Source organism: Tamandua tetradactyla, chromosome 5 (assembly GCF_023851605.1).
Source record: "Tamandua tetradactyla isolate mTamTet1 chromosome 5, mTamTet1.pri, whole genome shotgun sequence".
NCBI lineage: Eukaryota > Metazoa > Chordata > Mammalia > Pilosa > Myrmecophagidae > Tamandua > Tamandua tetradactyla.
The window spans coordinates 69,490,498-69,511,235 of record NC_135331.1 but is presented as its reverse complement, the minus strand read 5'-3'; the positions used below and the strand labels follow the sequence as shown (position 1 = coordinate 69,511,235).

Here is a 20,738-nt window from a genome sequence, read left to right as displayed (position 1 = left end):
AGTCTTTGGAATCAGAAGAGAAAGAGAAGTGATTGCTGACAGAATTAGCTTTCCATAGAGTTTACTACGCTCAAATAGAAATTTCAAGGCAGGTACAATGCATCAAAGAAACTATTGGGAGAAGACTAGGTAGGTGAAGAGGGCATCAACAATTATCCAAATTCTGAACAGAAAGATGGGAAAGGAAAAGCAGGGACTTTCTGAAGATATCTGGGGTGAGGAAGGGTGGTGGTGAGCTGTTAAATAGTTAAGACTAGACTGCAAGAAGAAACAAGAATGGTATGACATTTGAAGAAAAAATGGGACATTTGGGAAAAAATAATTCAAAAGTATTTAATAAGAACAAAAGCCAGCAAAAGAAATAGATGAACAAAAGATGGCAGGGAAATCTTAAATAACCTGCAGAGTAAAGGTGATTTTGTGACAATGCTCATGTAGCTATCTCACTTCTTTCAAAGAAGTCATCGATAGCTGACGTTTCAAAGAAGGAAACTACTTCATGATTTTGCCTAAATTCACTTAATTCTTCATTCATTCTCTTATTTTGTTCTCTATTAATTACATCCTTACTTAAGATTATATTTTCTCTCTATGATATGTGGACCTCAGGAAATAACTAACATAAGTCAAAATGAGAAGAGGGATAGATAGAGGAAGGAAGGATTAAAAGCACTTAGAAATACAAAATATAAAATCAGCTTTGCCCAAACTGCAAAATGCCAATCTTATGCTTAAAATATCATCAAACAATAATAAAGAAAAAAGATCCCACTTTCAGGAAGGAGAAAAGTAGCAGATGATTGGGATAATGGAAAACAGACAAGTAACAGGCATGGAGGTTGTTGGGGATGAGGAGGCAACTTGTCAACCACAGAAAAGGTTAAATAAATAAATAAATAAATTTACAAACAGCCAGGTGGAGGGGAAGAGGGAAGGGAGAGGACTGACAACTTCACAGTAATGCTGGCAGTGCACCAGTTTCAGGACATTTCATTTATTGCATGTATAAGAAACTATTAAAAAAGAAGTAAAACTGTAAAGATTTGACATCAGCACAAGCATGATCAACTCATGCAACCACTTTTCTCCATATCCCTAAATATTTAGGATGAGATTCTGGTAAATAAGTTATGTTTTTGTTAAGTGTCCGCCAGTAACCTGATTCATGCATCATGGTTTAGTTTGTGGAACTGAAAGGTTAATCCTGGAAAAGTGATCAGAAATCTATTTGGTTCCTCATACTGACTTAGTTAAGATTGTGTAACTTGTACAAATATAACCATTTCCTGCTTGCTGAACAAAGCAATTAATGGACTTGGTAGTTTTCTGAGATGATTTAGGGAAAGAAATTGACCTGGCCATGTCTCATTGCAGCTCACTTTTAAGAAAGAAACAAGGGTGACAGGAAAATAAAGAATATCATTATCTTGTTGAACACTGGTCATTCTTTCTTCATATAACCTTCCTTCCAAAGATTGTAAATGACACACTCAGGGGAATTTGCTTCAAAATGGCTCTCAGACAATATCTACCAGACATACATACATTCCATTCAACATTACAAAATAACAGTGCAGGGTGCACGGGTGGTTCAGTGGTAGAATGCTCACCTTCCATGTGGGAGACCTGGGTTGGATTCCCGGACCATGCTCTCCCCCCTCCGCCCCCCCCAAAAAAAATAATAGTAATAATAATGCAGACTTGACCAATCTGGAAAAAATAAAAACTGATAAAGCTTTATGAGTTTAGAAATATCCAGTTGTTAGCAAAGGACAAGTAAGGGGAAGTATCAAAGACAAAAGGAAGAAGACCAAGAACGAAGAAAAGCAATTGTGGCTCCGGATGACTTCCCAGAGCTGGTGCCGGGACCTCATGAGATCCAGGAATACCGCCCTCCTTTTCTTCCAACAAATCAAACTTTTTGAGTTGGGTTCTGTTATTTGCAACACAAATAATCCTTAACTATTTTTAAACACTAAAAATCTTTCAATCTTCATATATTTTTAGACATCTCAATTATTCCTGTAAGCTGAAAATTTTCATATAGTCCCAAGAATTAGAATTAAAGCATACATTAAAAATAAAATCAAACATAAGTTTTCTTCTGATTCAAAAATACGGCATCTCTGTGTCAAAATAACGTATGTCTTGCTCTGTCATTAAAGTATTAAGTAACAAACATTTCCTGAGCACTTACTGTTTGCCAGACACTATATAAAAAGAGTACACGAAAGACATGATCCCTACCCTCAAGAAAGTTATATTTTAGCAGGGAAGACAAAGAATTGGAAGTCTCCTTGTTCCTCCCCTTGCCACACTTTTACTGTTAAGTAAACACTACGCTTAAGTAAACACTACTTCTAATTGAGCTAAAGGCTCCCGAAATTGTTCATGTATCCAGTGAGCCCACCAATCTTCTGCCCTCTTCTAAAGGGGAAATGAAAAGTGTGGCTTGGGACACTGGATTTTCTTTCACCACAGTGGGCAATTAGCTTCATGACAGGGGAAAGTCTGGCATTAATCCAACTCATAAATTCCCTCTGCTCACCCACCACCACCAATATCTCACCTGAAGGCCATCAACAATTGTGAACACACACCCCTTCCAAACCAATAGGACAGACTGTCATCTAAAAGAAGAATCTGTAATTTTTAATTAAAACCCACCATCTTTCATCATTTATTCTTATTCAAAGGTTCACTACAAGAGTGTCCTGAAACTCCTAGAAGAGAAAGAGAGTAAGTGTTAACTGGCCTCACTCAGTTCTATATGGCCTCTCTCTTAATGATCAAGCATATTCTACAAAAAATATATATTTAGTAAGCACCATCAACTGAGGCCAAAGAGCTCTCACAACTAATAGGAACTGACCAGCTGGCCAAATCTTCACATTTCTACAAACCCAAATATGTATTCCCTAAACCTGAAGGGTGGAAGTTAACTGGTTTTGGTCAAAAGATGTCCAGTGGGTTTGAAATATTTATCATTAACCAAATCATTCAAAAGGAGAGTCCTAGGAATAAGTGATGCATGCCCTCTATTTGTCTAAAAGTTTTAATTGACTGTACTAGAGATAAACATTCTCATATGCAATCATTCAGTTAGCATCCTGGAAAAAATACCATTATGCTAAAGGTTAAGTAAGTTTATATAGGCTATCAGGTGTAATATTTTCAATGATTACTTTTCCATGGAAAAAGATGAATTGCGTTCTCTGCTTAGAAAAATAAACAGCAACGCCTAACTTGTATTTGTGCCCTGATTTCTTGCCAAACTTAAATATACCAGATCTATTGCAAATAGATCAGGCAATCTGTAACAGATTCCAGCTAGTTAATAATCCATACAACAGCCTTCAAATGTAACTTCCCAATTAAGAAAACAGTTGTTCAGATCAAAACACTTGACTCCCAAACTCTCTGAATAACAGGTAAAACTTTTCAAAATGCTTTACTCTGTTTCTATATATCAGCTTCAAATTCTCCATGCCATTGGACACATTTTAGTGTCAAGAATCCTGAAGAACACTAATTTCTTAGTTGTCACAGAAACCACGGGGAGATTCTATGGATCCTGGGACTCTTTCTACGGTAAAGCCCACTAAAACGCTCCATTCCCTTGAAGTGAAATATAAATTTGGGAAAGCTTAAAAAAAAATGCCCCCTCCTCCAAGATATGTCATATGCTATCATTCAAATGTATTTTGCAAAACAACATACACACGTAAGTAATAATACTACAGTTATTATAGAAGTCAAGAACTCCATTTTTTTTTTGCATTACACAACTTTCTGCAGGAATTTACTTGCAATGACGAATGAGGAAAATAAAGGTTATGAAAAACATTGCCAGCGATGACAACCAGCAGTAAAATGTCAGAGGCAAAATGGCTTTTTAGACAAAGAGAAAGGAGAATGTCCACAAAAACTCTCTTGGTTCACTGCTCTCTTCATGTGAAGATGTTAGAAACTCCTCATTTTTCCAACATAACATTTCAAGAAACAAAGAAACAGCTCTGTGTATATATAACCAATGCAAACTTAACTGATAACCTGAAGTTACGGTGTTAACACTGTAAGTTCTGCTTGATATGAATTACAGATACACTAAGACAGAATGATTTATTTTACCTCCTCTGGACCCAAAGACTGAAATACCTGCTCTTTCTATCACTGGCTACCTATGATTTTAAGCAAGTCCTTCCAATTTAAGATCCTCCTCTCATTATATACCTCATGAGAAAATGTGATCTATATTGAGTATCTTCATAAAATGAAATACGTATCAATGGAGAATCTGTAATAGAACATCCCAATAAATTAAATAACATCCCAATAAATTAAATAGAGCAAACTATTTGCCTTATGAAAAGTACAGATATACGAGAGATACTAGCTTGCTAAGAAGTCCTTTTTTTAAAATATCTCATTCTTAAAACAAAGACGTAAAAGAAGTAGTGGAAACTCAGTAGCTGTAAGATTAGGAAATGTTAACTACAAAAGGCAGTATGATTATGACGTGCAAGGACAGGTTCACATATTTTCTTTATAACATCAACTAATACTATTTTTTGTGTTATTGAAACCACAAAGTAATTGACGGCCCTAATGAATATAGATTTTCTTCAACACGAATGCTATTTTTGAAAAGCAAAGTGATCTTCTGCAATAAAACTGTGACAAAGCCTTTTTCAAGGAAGCTTCGAGCAGCTAACGGGATATGTGAGCAACCAGGCCGTTTGCAAACATGTCATAAAATGTCCAGAACTAGATAACATTCAGGAAGATTTTCTACACACCTAACTCGGACATAAAGTCTATTCATGATTACAACAGGGATAGGGTCGAATGATTCCTATGATCGAGATGAAAAACTTCAAGTTTATTTAACATGACATTGTTCTTAATCCAACCCAAGAATCAACATCTATGTGACACTGTATGATTCTTCCCCCTCTGCAAGTTAGAAAATTAGATATACTTCATTGCCAGCCAGGGGCCACTCAAACAAATCAATGGGTATAGACAGCATTTCCTGCCTTACGGCAAAAAAAAAAAAAAAAGGGGGATTGCTATTATTAACATGGCCTGAGGCATACAGTGAGGTAGGGCACTGAAGAAATTGACCTTTAATTTTCATCAGTTAGCCAGCACTGACTGCCTCAGATTTTGTGTGTGTGTGTGTTTTTTTATTTATTTTTTTAAGATGAATGTTAATTTTTCTCCAACATTAAGGTATAACACTGGTTCATTCACTCCACGGACAAGACAGATCTAATCTCTATTATCCTTTTCATTCATCTCTGTTTATGTCTAGAAAAACCCTGCCAGTAAACAACCAGCTATAACTCAGTATTGCTTTCTTCTCTTTTTATTTTTTGTAGCTAGGCTTTCAACTTCCAAGAAGTTGGTGAAGTTCAGACACTTCTAGAACAGAGTAAACTACTTTATTCATTGATAATTCTGTCAAGCATTCTATGTCATTTTAAAGAAACAAGTATTCAAACAAGAATGAGCAGCAAAGGCATCTAAGATTTCCAGAAATACTTCAAGATATCCTTCCACCTGCAGAGCACTGTTCCCCAGCAGTGGGGTCTCTAAAGCGTTACAGATGAAGAACACTGCTGAGGTGATGAACCAGAGATGAAAGCAGGTCTTAGGAGCCCTACGGATTCGCCCACTAATGTCAAGGCCTGATCTTCTCCCTTAAATGCAGTTAAAATAACATCCACAAATGGGAGAAGGAATGGGAGGGAGTGGCTCTTTATTACAAAGTTCCTTTGATCCTAAACTTAGGAGAGGAAGCAGAGCTGTCATATATCTACTTAAAAAGGAGCAACATCTCTTTAGGGGGAAGGGAGGAAAGGAAAATATTGGTAGAAGTAGCACTTGAATTAACTAAATGCTGCTGGGCATTCAGACATTTTTTTTTTTCAAAATGCTTTTTATACATATTATTTCATTTTAAACTATAAGGTAATCAACTCAAGCTGTCACTTGAGCAAGGACAAAAAGAGTCACTAGTACTGCCAAGATAAAATTGATAATACTTTTAAGGTAACTGGGAAAATTTTTTAAATAATTACATTCCATGAAGAAATGCGTGCAACAATTAAATTTGTCCACAGTCACAGAATAAAGAATAAAGTAACTAATAGCAGCTATCACTCATTAAGCATTTGTTCAAAGCACTATGCTGAGACAAATACAATTTCTTTGTATAGATGAAGACACTGAAGCTCAGACAGGTTAATTTACCCAGAGTCTGAGTCAGAAATGTGTACAATGGAGTCTCAAACTCAAGTCTCAGTTTCCAGAGCACATAGGTTCAACCATCCCACTATAAAATAATAACTAAAAAGGATTTACCTTCTTACAAAAAACACTAATTCCAAATTAAAGGGTTTCCCATGCCTCCCAAATATGAAAGCCTTACATAACAAAGTGTTATTATTTATAGGCAAGCATTAACAACTTCCGGAAAATATTTATCTAAAAAATATGAAGGGTTTTCCCTATAAAATACCTTGCAATTAAAATGACTAGAAGGTCATTCTCTTTTTCAAGAAAAACGTTATGAAAGATAGCTAATGGCTAAAACTGAAAATTACTGAAGATCTACAAATAGAGCAATTTGTTTTTAAAGACACATTAAAAAAAAAAAAAAGAAAGAAGCTTCCTCATTAATTTACCAAGGGGAGCATCTCACAATAAGTATAATTGTCCCTCTCCTAAACCCCAGATGACTCAGTGGAAACTACAATTTGAAAACCTGTCATTCCATGTGACATAGAATAGGAACACACTCATCCACCTTCATTGGTGTTACATCCTTCCCAAACCCACACCTACTCTCCTCTAGTCACTCCTATCTCTGCTTCTTACAAAAGCAAAGAAGAAAAATCTTCTTTAAAATCTAGTTTAAAAAAAACTAGAAATTAACATCAAACACTTGGGGCCCAAAACTGCACTAATTGAAATGAAGCTATGGTAATCTGTTAGAAATAATTATTTGGATCCTCTAAATATTTCTGCTTTTTTGCCAACTACCATGCCCTTATAGGTTTGAACAAACTCCTGAGAACACTAAACTAATTTAAGAGAATCAGAAAATGAAACATAAACCAGAAGTGACACTGTTTCCATGTTTAAATTGAATATAATAAGCAAGTGAAAAATTCAAAAAAGTTTTAAAGCCATTCGGATTGCCACAGGTGTCATTAAGATCCAGTTAGACACAGCACAGCAACCACAGAACAGAACTAAAATAGGTCCAAAATCAAACAAAACTAGAAATAACTGCTTCTTCACTAATGAAAAAATTTTTGGTAAATTAGGGTATCTGTTGCTAATTACAGCCAGAAATAAAATATAAACTTTTAAAAATGTATCCCTCCCCTTCCTGAATTCTCTTTAAAAATTAAGATAGCATTTTTAAAAGTAAACTTGCTACCTAAGAAGCTCTTAACTGATTTTATAATTTCCTTGAAAATGACTGTACATACACCAGCAAGTTTTAAAGCTCATTTATCTGAAACTTATTAATTATACCTTTAACTTTTGGTGATGGTGGTAAATGTGTGAAGGGTTAGATAGCAGATGGTCCAATCAAATAAGAAATAAGAAATAAATACAATCAAATAAAACACTCAAATCTTCAAAATCAAATGTATTCCTTTTTTTATAGATACTTAAAATTCTTCTCTTTATATCTTAAGATATAAAACAAATTTTTAAAAATTGAGTACTCATAGAAATTAGTTTGATTTTATGCTAGGCTGCCTCGTAGGTATCCACCACCACCACCAGGGAGCCCTGAAGCTGGGATAAGGCAAAGGCCTCCCCCGTCCCCAACTGCAGAGACAGGAAGGCACATGGGTAGCCCAGTGTAAAGGAGGGCAACATCTTCCTTTTCTGGGGTCCTGTCTGCTCATGGATGCTCTACCATCTACAGCCTCCCTCCTGACAGGAGAGAAACAAGAGAAGATAGTTCTAACAATCCACACTGTCCTGCAGAAACAATCTCCAGAGAAGCACACAACTCCTTCTGGACCATGAGGAAGACGCAAGAACCTGTTTTTAGGTAACAGGGAAGACGCAAGAACCTGTTTTTAGGTAACAGAGCCTGGGGGCTACATTTTCATTTAGTCTCTTCACCCACACAGCCCTACACAAATACAAAGAAAGAAAGGAAAGCAAGTCAGGTCCCACTTCAGAGCCTTGTCCTCAGCTCACCTTCAGTGAACTCACTTTCTAAAGATGGAGTAGAGAGCTAAATGACTTCTAACAAAGGAAGCATTTAGGATTGCCAGCTACCTAGGTTTAGCCTGGGCTGTCCGGGAAAGCACAGGGCTCTTCTAAATCCTGAGGTCACCTTTAATTAACTGCAGGAGCTGCTCTTTATGAGACATGCTCTAGTCAGTTCTGTGCTCGTCCCATCTCTTTGACTGCCTTTGGTGCAACCCAAACCACCTAAATTATTAACCTTAAAAGGAAAGGAAGGATTAGCCTTAGGAATAGAAGGATATGCATCTCCAGGTGTAAATTAAGTACAAGATCTAATTCTATAAGAAAGGCACTGAGCATAAGGATATAAGATGAATAAAACTCTATTACCACTATGCTGAGTGGAAAAGGACTTCTTCATAGTTTGTTTTTTTAATATATTTGTATTGTGAAATCTTCACACACATACAGTTCATACATGGTATACAATTAATGGCTCACAAAATCATCACATAGTTACGTATTCATTACCATGATCATTTTCAGAACATTTGCATCACTCCGGAAAATAGATAAAAAGAAAAAACTCATACATTCCATTCCCCTTACCCCTCCTCCCTCTCATTGACCACCAGTATTTCAATCAACTCAATTTTTTTTACCCTTTATCTCCCACCCCATTTATTTATTTACTTATTTATCAACTCATCTGTCCATAGCCTGGATAAAAGGAGCATCAGACACATGGTTTTTACAATCATATTATAAAAGCTATATAGTTACACAATCATTCTCAAGAATCAAGGTTACTGGAACACAATCCAACAGTTTCAGGTACTTCCCTCCAGTCACTCCAATGAACCATAAGCTAAAAAGGAATATCTATGTAACACATAAGTATAACCTACAGGATAACCTCTCAACTGTGAAACCTCTCAGCCACTGAAACTTTATTTTGTTTCATTTCTCTCTTCCCCTTTTTGGTCAAGAAGGCTTTCTCAATCCCATGATGCCAGGTCCTGGCTTATCCTGAGAGTTCTGTCCCACACTACCAGTGAGATTTACACACCTGGGATTCATGTCCCATTAAGTGGGAGGGCAATGAGTTCATCTGCCAAGCTGGCTTAGAGAGGGAAGCCATATCAAACAACAAAAGAGGTTCACTAGGGGTGAATCTTAAGCATAACTTTAAGTGGGCTTAGCTTCTCCTTTGCAGGAGTAAGTTTCATAGGGTCAAATTCCAAGATCGAAGGCTCAGCCTATTGAATCTGTTGTCCCCACTGCTTCTGAGAATATTAGGAATTACTCAGATGGGGAGGTTTAGAATTTTCTCCTTTCTCCCCAGTTTCCCACGGGGACTTCACAAATACTTTTTTATTATCTACCCCAATTACTCTAGGATATATCGGGGCATCACACTAACCAGTACAAGCCAACAAGATCTCATGCCCTATTCAAGATTCTATGTAATTACTCCACAAAGAGTTTCGAAGTGTCTGAATAAGATAAACTTTACCACCATTTCATATCCAACTACTCTAGATTTTTCCCATTCATTATATTGGGTTTCTTACACATTACTTTCCATGAAATACATTATATTCTATGGTTTCTCTTATTCCAAAATCAAGTTCCTATTACAGAAAATCTTATGAAAATCTCCTTGGGAGATGCTCAAAATCTTATTGTTTCAAAAGTAAATTTTAGGTTTCTGTACAACAGACAGATTGAGCACACAAAAGGCATTCAGTGAATACTAGCCTTAGCATTCAGCTACTTGGAAACACAAACAAGACACTGTACCAAGCCTGAAGATACAAGTAAGATATTTGATGTAAACTTCTGAGAAGCACTGATAACAGCTGAAAAAAAGTTCTGAAATCAATAAGCAGGCTAGGTGACCTTAGTCAAGTTTGTTAATCCTTTTGAGCATGTTATCTAATCTTTGACTCATTCAACAATTGTAAGGCACCTGGCATGTGCCAGCTTCTCCTGTGGACATTATAAACACACATAGAAAACAGAAATGACATCTACCTCCCAGATTTATTTAAATATACGTGTGTGTGTATAAAAAAATATATTCAGATACAAATATAGATGCCTACCAAGCAGCAGATGCTCAACAACTGCTGGTTGTTATATTTTATATCTGATTTGTGTCAGAGTGTTTGGAAGGACAAGTGTTCTCATTTCTGTATAAAACTGCCAATAGATACCTATCATTTACACCTAAGAATATGATGAGGAAAATCTTCTAAGTCTGAACACTTCAATTCTGCCCTAGTTCCTAAGTGGAATTATTTTGTCTCCTAAGTACTCCCCCCCACCACCTGACTTCTTTGTAGTCCCTGGCTCAAAAAACTAAAAGGACAGATTACCAAGAAGGCCAACTTCCTCCCAAGACTGGGCTTCACAAATTTGTCTGATCGTACCATTTGCCTAAAACACTTGATAAAAAGAAGACTCCCAGGGGTACAGGGGTAGTTCAGTTGTAAAATTCTCGCCTGCCATGCAGGAGACCCGGGTTTGATTCCCAGCCCATGCACTTCCCAACAAACAAGCAAACAAAAAACACAAACAAAAATTCAGCAACTGGTGCTGCAATAAGGGGATGCTCACATGGAAAAAGAATGCAATGTGACCCTCCACACAGCAATCAATCAATCAATAAATAAATCAATAAATCAATCAATCAATAAATAAAATAAAGATTCCCAAGTACCACCCCAGACCTAATGAATAAAAGCCTTTGTGCTCCTCATTCCCCTGCATACACACCCCAAATGCCCCAGGAGGATCTTCTCTTATCAGGGAGGCTTTAATTCTGCCTTCAAATAGCTGCGATCATTCTCTTCAGGTGTTCTCCATGGCAGGCAGGAACCGTGACCCTTTCTCCATGGCTTAGTTCATCACTAAATGACACTCTGGCCACCAAACTCTAGCAGTCTCAGCTCTTTTGGCTGGACCCCCAATATCTCAGCAAGGAGCATTTCATTTTCTTCTGTCCCTCAGAATCTTTCTTCTAGGTTTTCACTACCAAAGGATAATTTTAAACCATCACATATCTCTAAAAAGTTATATTCTTAAAAGAACAATTCTTAGTCTATCCCCCATACTAACTCTAATAAACAAGTAAATTATACATAATCTAGGGCCACATTTTTAGGGAAGAAATAGAAGATATTTGTTCAAATTTTCTAAACCAACTAACAAGCTAACATAGACATGAAAAAGTCCATGTATCCTCTGAAGAACGTACATTTCTTAAAAATAGCAACAAATGAAATCTAAGGTTTGTTTTGACTCATGTTGTATTTTAATTCGTTTAATTAAATATTTATAAGATCCCTGCTATCTGGGGAAAACTGGGAACACAACAATGTCCATAACACAGCCCAAGTTTCAAAGAAATGAACTTCACTAGAAGACGCAATGACTGAGCATTTGAGGAAAGGTGCTAAGTCTAGATGCCACATTCAACCTGGAAATTCATCCACCTATCCACGAGCATTTACTGTGCACTCACCATTGAACACCCTAAGTTAAATCAGTAACCACCCCCCTATACTCAAGTAATGGAGACAAGGACAGGAAGTTCAAAGTTGAAAAGTACAAGTATTCTGAAAAGTTCAGATAAAGTGCTTAGAAGAGTTTAAAGAAAAAGATTACCTAAAATAATGGTTCTGGAACATAATGAGAATATGAAAAAATAAAAAAAAAAAAAGAACAGGACATTATTTTGAGTGGGCCAAAGTCAATAAAGAGCACTCTGTGAAAAGAGTATAATAATTCTTCTTATTTTTCCTGGGCACAAGGGACCATGACTCATTATCTTTTAAAATCATAGTATCTTTTCATAAGTTAGTAATGATTCTACCTCCAAAGACATGAGTAGGTCACAAAATGACCAGCCATAGTATTAAACTTCATTTTCTGGGTTAATATCAAACCATTTATGTAGTCAGTAAAGAAAGAATACCATATATAGAGGGCATGTGTATACACGTACACACACACACACACACTAATATCACACCGTTGCAACTTCATACCATTTTCCAATCAGTAATAAATGAACTATTACCGATGGCAAATTAACTTTACAGCATATCATATGTAATTTTCCCTATAACCTGTCAATTGTACATAAACTTAAATCTTTCCATTTAAACTTTCATCTGCTATTTTCAGTTGTCTGAATATATACTTTACATCTGATGTTTAGGCTTATATTTCACCTCTTAATGAAAACCTTGTCCCATGTTTGATAAGTGGTCCACCTAAACTCAACATCAAATACCTCAGAAATGAACAAAAACAAAATATCAATGCTCAGAAAGCAGTAACTACTAAGAACTTCTTAAACGCTATAGACAAGTTCAAATCAATAAAACAAAACACTTCACGCTTTCTTTCACTCTATCCCCTTTCTTAAGTTGGTTTTAGTCCAAAGAACTAAACAATTTTAACACCTAATCCATTTCTGACATGAATACAGAGATGACAGATCATTTTTTTAATAGGAAATCAAAGTGCTTCCTAAAGTACTAAAGATGACAATATTGAATAAAATGTTTAAAGGTTAGAAAATGTGGCAGATCCAACTGTATATACTACTCCCTGGTCTGTAGAAAACTCAGTGTGATTCAGGATGGATCACTTCTCCTAACTGTACCTACCTAGTCTGTGGGTATTAAGGAACTACATGATTTATCTAAATATTAAAATGTCTCTTCCCTCCTCCAGAGGTCCACTACCTTTAAATTCACTTCAGTTAATAAGATAAGGAAACTCTATGATCTCCAAAAATGGCCTAAAGTTATCTCCCTTTACACTGCAGTAGAAGGACCAGGAAAAAAATATTTACATACCTGCCCAGAGAAGAACAAGGGAGAACAAAAAGAGGTTATATGGCATAAATCTCAAATATATTTTTAAATATTCTTTGATTCACTCGTTCAGCCCAATCTTTACTTCTATTACTCTAAACAGGAAAATTTTTCCTGAGAGAAGGAAAACCACAATAGAAAAATCAGAAACAGCAGTATATAAAGAATTCTAGTATATTCCTTTCAAAACTGCAAAATAATAGAGGATATAGAACAGATAAAACATATTTAAATATCTGAGAAACTTGAGCTTACTATCCTAAAAATATATTAAGTATTCTACCTGGACAACTTACACGATAAAAGCTGGTCAAATCTGATCCCTATTAAAAAATTTCATTTTGCATAACTGGATGTAAAAATCAATCTAACTAAAAGATTTGCATTACAAAATATTTTAAAAGTAAATTACTTATATTGCCACTAAGCTCAGCATTTGAGCTGCCCAAGAGGGTTTGGCTTTCGTGAAAGTAGGAAAAGAAAATGTGTAATTAACTTATTTAAGTACTAATCTCAGGACTTTCCACAACTGCCCAAACTCAGAGGCAGAAAGATATCGGCAGCTAAAAGCAACAATGTTCTTTTAAACCTTTAACCCCATTCTCACCAATTTGCAATCAAAATATTAACAAATAACAAAGCAGACATTAACAGAAAAGTTCAAAAACAAGTAAATAGGCATGGCTGGAATCAATTGGGAGGGTCTGTTTATTACTGTGATTCATTTTTCATACAGATAATATACAGTTCTAACTTTTGCTGGTCAACTGTTCCTAGTTCATGCGATCGTAATGAGTAAATTTACATTTTACTTCACCACAGAGGTCTCATTTCTAGGGGCTTCTTAACCTCAGTGTAAATCACAGCAGTAGAACCAGCTTCAATCCATAATGCGTTTTTACAGTGTTTTTTTAAAGTAAACTGATTTTTCCAAGGTGCTTAAAAATGTTTCTCTCTTACTTCATTAAATACCCACCACCACCCCTTATGAACTACTTAAACTTCTGGTATATACAGTAAAACCTTTTCATTTAGAGTAAGAAGTCAAAACTTAACCTAACTGTGCCTGTATAAATGTAAATTCCTAATTAGTTACATCTGGAATAAGAAGTTTTTAGTTTTTATTTTTTTTACCGAGACCCCTTCTTCACCCTGCTAAGGATCAGCTGAGTCCCTTAAAATAAATTAAAACATTTTATTTCCTGGGATTTTATAATCTTCAATTATTTCATTAGCATATTACATTTGCTCATACATAAAGACGATTATCTAAACTATTAGTTCAACAGAAAGTTCTTCTTAATTGAACACTGAGTGAATATTTTATCAATAGTTTAAGTAAATTTTTCTGATTGGTTCCCTTTATAAAAATGTTTACCACTCCCTCCAAGGTCAAAACAAGAATGTATCAGAGGTTTTAGTTGCTAATATAAATGTGTTTTAAACACAGCCTATAGATGAGATTTAACACTTCTCAACTTTCCGAAAGGAGAAAGAACTGAAGTTGCCACCACCCTGCCCTAAGAGTCTGGTGGGAGACACAGTTCTTTACACAACATTCCAAAAATACGGGCAAAATACCCCTGTGTTGGGGAAGAGAAAAAATACCTTACCTTTGCAAAAAAGTCACAACAGACTAGAATATTTCAAAGAACCTGGTCTAGAGCCCAATAAATGTCTTTGGAGTCAATAAATGAGTTAATGAAGTAAAATTACATTTTAGACGCAAATATAATCATTTAATATGAAGGACATTTTAAACACTGACACTAGAACCTCAAACAACTCTAACTTAAGCTCACCAATTGACTAAAATCCTTTTCCCCAATAATTACTTCACGCTGACATGTACTTTTAGTGATACAGAAATAAAACATATTAGCAGCCGATGTTACAGTGAGAATCACCAAGGGCATCTCATCAACCAAGGGCATCAGAAGCCACAACCCAAAATATCTCCACCAGTGACAAGAGTCAAGGACTGATCCGTTTCAAACTGATACTCCCGCCTGTAGGTGGCAGATGACTATGGTCTATCTCAGCCTCTACACTTGGTGGTTTTAAAACCTCCCCATTCTTCCCACCTCCACACTTTGGTCTCCAAGGACGGATCAATGACACTAAACCTGCACCATAAACAATCCCCCTCCGGATGAACCTATGACTAGGGACCTCGGGGTCTCAATGGCTCTACCTGGCAAAGCTTTCAATGCCTTCAAGTCACCATCCCCCGTGAGGCTGTGCGCCATCTCTAGAGGGAAGACAGACCTGCCTCCGTCTAAACACAAAAATTCAAGCATTCTCTGCCTGTTTAAAACACATAAGACTGCACCGTTCTCAATATTTTAAGGCAAAAATATCCTTGAGTACTTTCAAATACTGAAAAAGAGTAAACTACAGAACAAACTTTCTCCCCAATCACCTAAGTATGTTCCCAACAGCTATAAGTACTGTAATTAATACTTACATGAAAATCATGTCTTACCACTCAAAACTCTCTTAATGGATTAAGTTCATTAACTTGAAGAAAAGGCAACTGTGATTTCTCAAGTGGAAACACAGATAGGTTGCAGAGAGTCCCCTACACTGAAAATCTGATTCTTTTCTGTCATTTTCATTTGTGATTTTTAAAAGTTCAAATAACAGGCCTATTACAATAATATTATATATATATGTTATTTTTCCACAAAAAAGGAAAAAAAAAGTCGATTGTGATGATTAAATACATACATATATGTATTCTTTCTAGCCTTCAATGTTCCAGAGCAGCTAAAAGGAAAAATCTGAGATGATGGAATAGCAGCACATGTCAAATTCTGGGATCTGTTCTATAATTACTTGTTGAAGACTGCTTTGAAAATTATTGCTTTTTTTCTTTCTTTGCTTTGTGCGTATGTTATATTATACAGTAAAACTAGTACTGTATATACAACAACAAAAAACATAAAAGGATTAAAACCTTATGCCTCCATCATTCAATGCTGACAGCTCCAGTGGACTGGCCTGTCCACTTTAACAAGGCTAGAGCCCACAAAATTCCCCAAAAACGTAGAGCTGAGAGGACTTATGTATATTACAACTTTTGAAAGGTCGAAAATCAATTATTCCATTAGAAAATGGGAGAAAATGAAAAATGGCAATCTAAGGCTTAAAGTCTTATTCATTCATCAAAACGGGAAAAATAAATCATTTTTCAAACTGACCCCAGTCCAATCTGAAGGTCTCTGAAACGGTAGAGTAATACCATAGGAACAGCTCAGTTGTAAACTTTGGAACATAATCAACTAGCAAGTTTGTATAAGGCTCTGCCAAACACTTCAATACACTGGCTCACTAATCCCTTCTAACAACCCTTTGTAAAGGTAAAGGGGAGATGTTTTTTCCCTAGGTTAAAATGAGGAAACTGAGGCTCAGAGAGGTTCAGGAGCTTATCAAGGACACACAAAGCTAAAAAATAAGGTAAGTCCTTGACAGACTAGATCTTTTGATTTCAAACTGATGTTCAGATGCAGCCCTCACAAGGGAATAAAGACAGATTTGTATTTTTGCCCATCTTTTCAATATCTTTATGTTTTAAGAATCTGGCAAATCTGTATACAAATAAATATTAAGCACATTAATGAAACATACATCATAGGCTTAATCATGTTTGTCTGTATTTCTCACACTCCCTAGGACACTATATTCCTATTTATAACGTGGCTCTTACTCTGGTTCCTTGAAAATAGTGCAATGCTCAGAATGGTCAGAAGTGGGTACACACAAGTTGACTCAGCTCTCTGAAGTTTCATTAACTGATGATACCTTACCTGTTAGTTGAATTTACAATTTTCAAAGAGCTAGCGTCAATAAAATTCATATAACACTAAAATAATATAGAACAATTTAATGCTGATTTACTGATGAAAGTCCTTCAGGAATAAATAATGCTCTAGGGTCAGGATTATGACCAATTATCCTTGATAGTGCTATAGGGGTATAAGGTACGACAAGCACATTCAGATATATTTACATTGAACTTGGAAGTTACCTCTTTGAAAAACCCTAATAAAAAAAAAAAGATTAACATTTTGCCTTTTCCCAAAAGAGGCATGCAAAATGAGAGATACAGAAAGGGCGTGTGTGAAGGTATTAGGCTATTAAGTTATTTATGAATGGAATCCAGATAAGTGAATGTTTACTTTAACAGAAATTGGAGTGCTCACTATTTCATACAAAATCAGAAAGCTGAAATTCCTTCTACCAAATGAGACTCTAAAATGCAACGGATTAAATTAAACCCACAAATCAGAAAAACCATTTAGCCAATGGTAATTGAAAGGGTCTTTCTTGTTTTAATCTTATATATATTCTTCCCAATTCATAAATAGAGTATTTTATATATTTGACAGTAACGGTTATATTTTAATTCTTCAGAATAGATTTGCAACTTCGTAATGAAAGGAGAATGATGGTTCCCCTATATTATTTACCTAGCAATTACAAAGTCATTTGAATAGAATCTCCAATCAACCGGTAGGCCTGAATATGAGGGGGTCATTTTTTTCATCTCCACATACAATTTGACTTTTGGTCTTGCCTACTAAGTATTTATATTTCTTTATTACACTAAAATAACCAATAAGCCCTACTTTTTTTTCAGCAAATTCTATATGCAATTACTTCAACCAAACAAGATGTCATTTCAAGTTACTATCCATTCATTGTACTATGAGAATTTAAAAATGACGTGCTTATTTTATCCAGTCAACATGTATACGCAAAAATGAATTATAGCTATCTCAATATTTAAATGCTATTCAAGAGCTGATTCTAAGTATCTTCTGTGTTATAGAAAAAGAAAACTGAACTAGATCTAAAAAAACATGATCCAGTTGAACATGTATAGATTTGGGCAGAAAGTCCAACACTGTGCCCTCCAATATGGTAACCATTAGCTACAAGTGGCAATTTAAATTTAAAATAGTTAAAAATAAATAAAATTTTAAATATAATCCCTAGATCCACTAACCACATTTCAAACGCTCCCTCTCAACCTGTGGCTAGTGGTTTCCATCAGACAATAGAACATTTCCATCCTAGAAGAAAGTACTATTGGACAGGACAATTAGTAGCTGTGTTTTTAAGCAAGTTATTTACTTTCTGAGAACCTCAAGGTCCTTATCTGTAAAATGTGCATTAACCCTAGCTTGAAACCTGTTGGGAGAATTTTAATGAGATAATGTCTAAAAAGTACAGGATCTAGCACTTAGCAGACATCAGTTTATCCAAGAAAATACAATCCTATATTCAACTTCTATCTATAAGGGTGATCCCAAACAAGTCACTTTAGCTCCCTGAGCCTCATTCTTATAAACCGAAAAGTTTGGGAAGTTCTTATGGCTAACTTCTGAGGACCCTACCAAATGCTAAATAAAATACTGAGCAAAAGGGGCACAAACTCCTACTGAGTTAACTACCATTTAGGCTCCTGGAGCTTCCTAACTGACCCCTAGCATTCTTCCAGAAACTCCAGAAGACTGGCCCTCCAATAAAGCTCATGGTCTGGTGTGAGCTATTTATACAGTCTATCTTAAAAGGTTACCAGAATATCTTTCTGAAACTGCATATACTGTAATTAGAAGTCACAACCCCCTATTTCCGGACAATATCCTACAGTTCTAACATCTCTCTTAAAAAACGAACACAATCTTTACAGATGAATTTTTTGTCTCTCCAAAGGATTTAAACCAAAACATTTTAAAAGCACATACTAATTTAAATAATTTTCTTAGTGACTGAATTTTTTTTTTAAATCAGTTAAGTCTCATTATTAGCCAGCCTGCAATGTCTAAACAAAGAATTATACCCTCATGGGTGAGGTCCCCTTGCACTGCCTGAAACATGCCCGGAGACTTTACCCTCATTAACAGCTGCTCCCTGGGAGCCAGAAAATTTACTGAACGCTGGGTCTTCAGAGCCATCTCAAAGACAGGGAAATGAGGATCCCTACAAAAGGCACAAAAACTAGGGCCACCGGCTGCTGCTAACGGCCCGGGCCTCTCCTCCAGGGCGTTGTCCAGGCCCACAGAGTCACAGCTTTAACTGTGGAGGTGGAAGAGCAACTCCAGTAGCAGAAATCAGAACAGTGGTGCAATTCTACCCAAGGCCCCAAGCCTCAAAAAAAAAAAAAAGTGTTATTCCAAAGCAGATTCCTTTTCTTCCGGGTCTGTCTACTCTCTCTGACTCTGCCCACAATCACCGTCCCCCAAGTACACCCCTTCTCCAGTGCTTGCTCCACCAGCAAAAAAAATAAAATAAAGTAAAATAAAAATTGACTTATTCCCTTCTCCCTTAGCTTTCCCAGGGCCTGGAAATTGAAGGAAATTCAAATCAAATTAGCTGCACATTAAAAAATAAACAGACAAGCAATCAGGGGGTGCCCACCCAACAAAAGACCTCACCCATTTCAAAACATGATTAAGCCGGGGGGGGGGGGGGGGGGGGGGGGGGGTGTGTGAGGCTAGAAACCACCAGGGATGGAGGGACAAAAGAGGGGATTTTTAGCCCCAGAGTCGGCCCACCGCGGTGAAATTCCCAATTTTGCTTAAAGAAGATGTTGGGCTGAAGAGAAAAGACACGAAAAAGTTGTGACTTTTAAGGAATTTCACACACGACACTGCCTGGATAAAATGCCAGCGCATGCCCCGGTCCGGACGGCAGGGTGGGAGTTGAGATTCGAACTCCAACTTCCACCACGCACTCCCGGCAGTCTCCCCGCCCACGGCGCCGCCGGGCGGCCCAGCCGGGGATCGCGAGACGCTGGGACCCGGTCCTCCGGGTCGCGTCCTCGGGCTCCCACCGACGCAGTGACCCGGGCATCTGGGAGCGCGCGCGGGCATAGCCCGAGGCCCCGCTTTCCACCCCGGGTGACAGGCCCTTCCCACGCGACCGGCCCCCACCCCGCCGCGGACACCCCACGGTCCACGCGGCCCCCACTGGCCCCCTCCCGGCCGCGGATACCGCCCTCCCGCTCCGGCCGCGGCCCAGGCGCCCCTCGGGGTGACCAACTGACCAGAGCTGCGCTGGGCCACACACCGGGTCACCCGCTGCTTCCCGCCGCGCCCCGCTCCCCCGCCCGAGCTTCCAGCCGCCCGGCTCGCCGAGTCCGGTTACCGCCCCCAGCCCGGGGGGGGGGGGGGCCCGGGGGGCAGGACCGGGAGGGAGGACGTGGCGCGCGCGGAGGTGGCCAGCGGCTAGGCGGGGAGTGTCCCACAGAGGCCCGGCCGGGGGCGGGGGGAGCCGCAGCGGCTCCCCGGCTGCCAGCCCCGCCGGCGCGGATCGGGACCCTCCCCGCGAGCATCGCCGGGTCTGTCGCCCTCGCCAGGCACTGAGAGGCGGTCCCAACTTCCAGCCGCCCGCCCTCCTCCCTCCACCATATGGAAATCTACAGCCTCGGAAAGTGACACGTCGAAGATTCCTCGGCCTCTCCGCCCGCCCTCCCCCTCCCGGGCAGCGTTCCTGCCGCCGAGATTCCGGGAGGGGGAGCAGATTCCTCGGGCAAAATCTGCTGGGAAGGCTCGGAAAGCAGGGGCGGTGGGGGAGGGCTCGTGAGCCCAGATTTTTTTTTTTTTTTCTTTA

At 37.9% G+C, this 20,738-nt stretch overlaps 1 protein-coding gene across 8 annotated transcripts in view; it reads right to left on the bottom strand.

Moving 5' to 3' along the window:
• The window catches only part of FNDC3B (fibronectin type III domain containing 3B), a 397,533-nt gene that overhangs the window by 376,236 nt on the left and 559 nt on the right, over nucleotides 1-20,738 (bottom strand). For 3 of the 8 annotated variants that reach the window (XM_077161044.1, XM_077161050.1, XM_077161053.1), the window contains exon 1: nucleotides 20,173-20,246. The exons of 3 other annotated variants lie outside the window; for them this stretch is intronic. The gene's annotated coding sequence lies outside the window, so the exon portion shown is untranslated. Of the gene's footprint in view, nucleotides 1-20,172; nucleotides 20,283-20,738 lie in introns of those variants that run through there. 2 more of the 8 variants (XM_077161049.1, XM_077161047.1) reach the window with 2 other exon arrangements.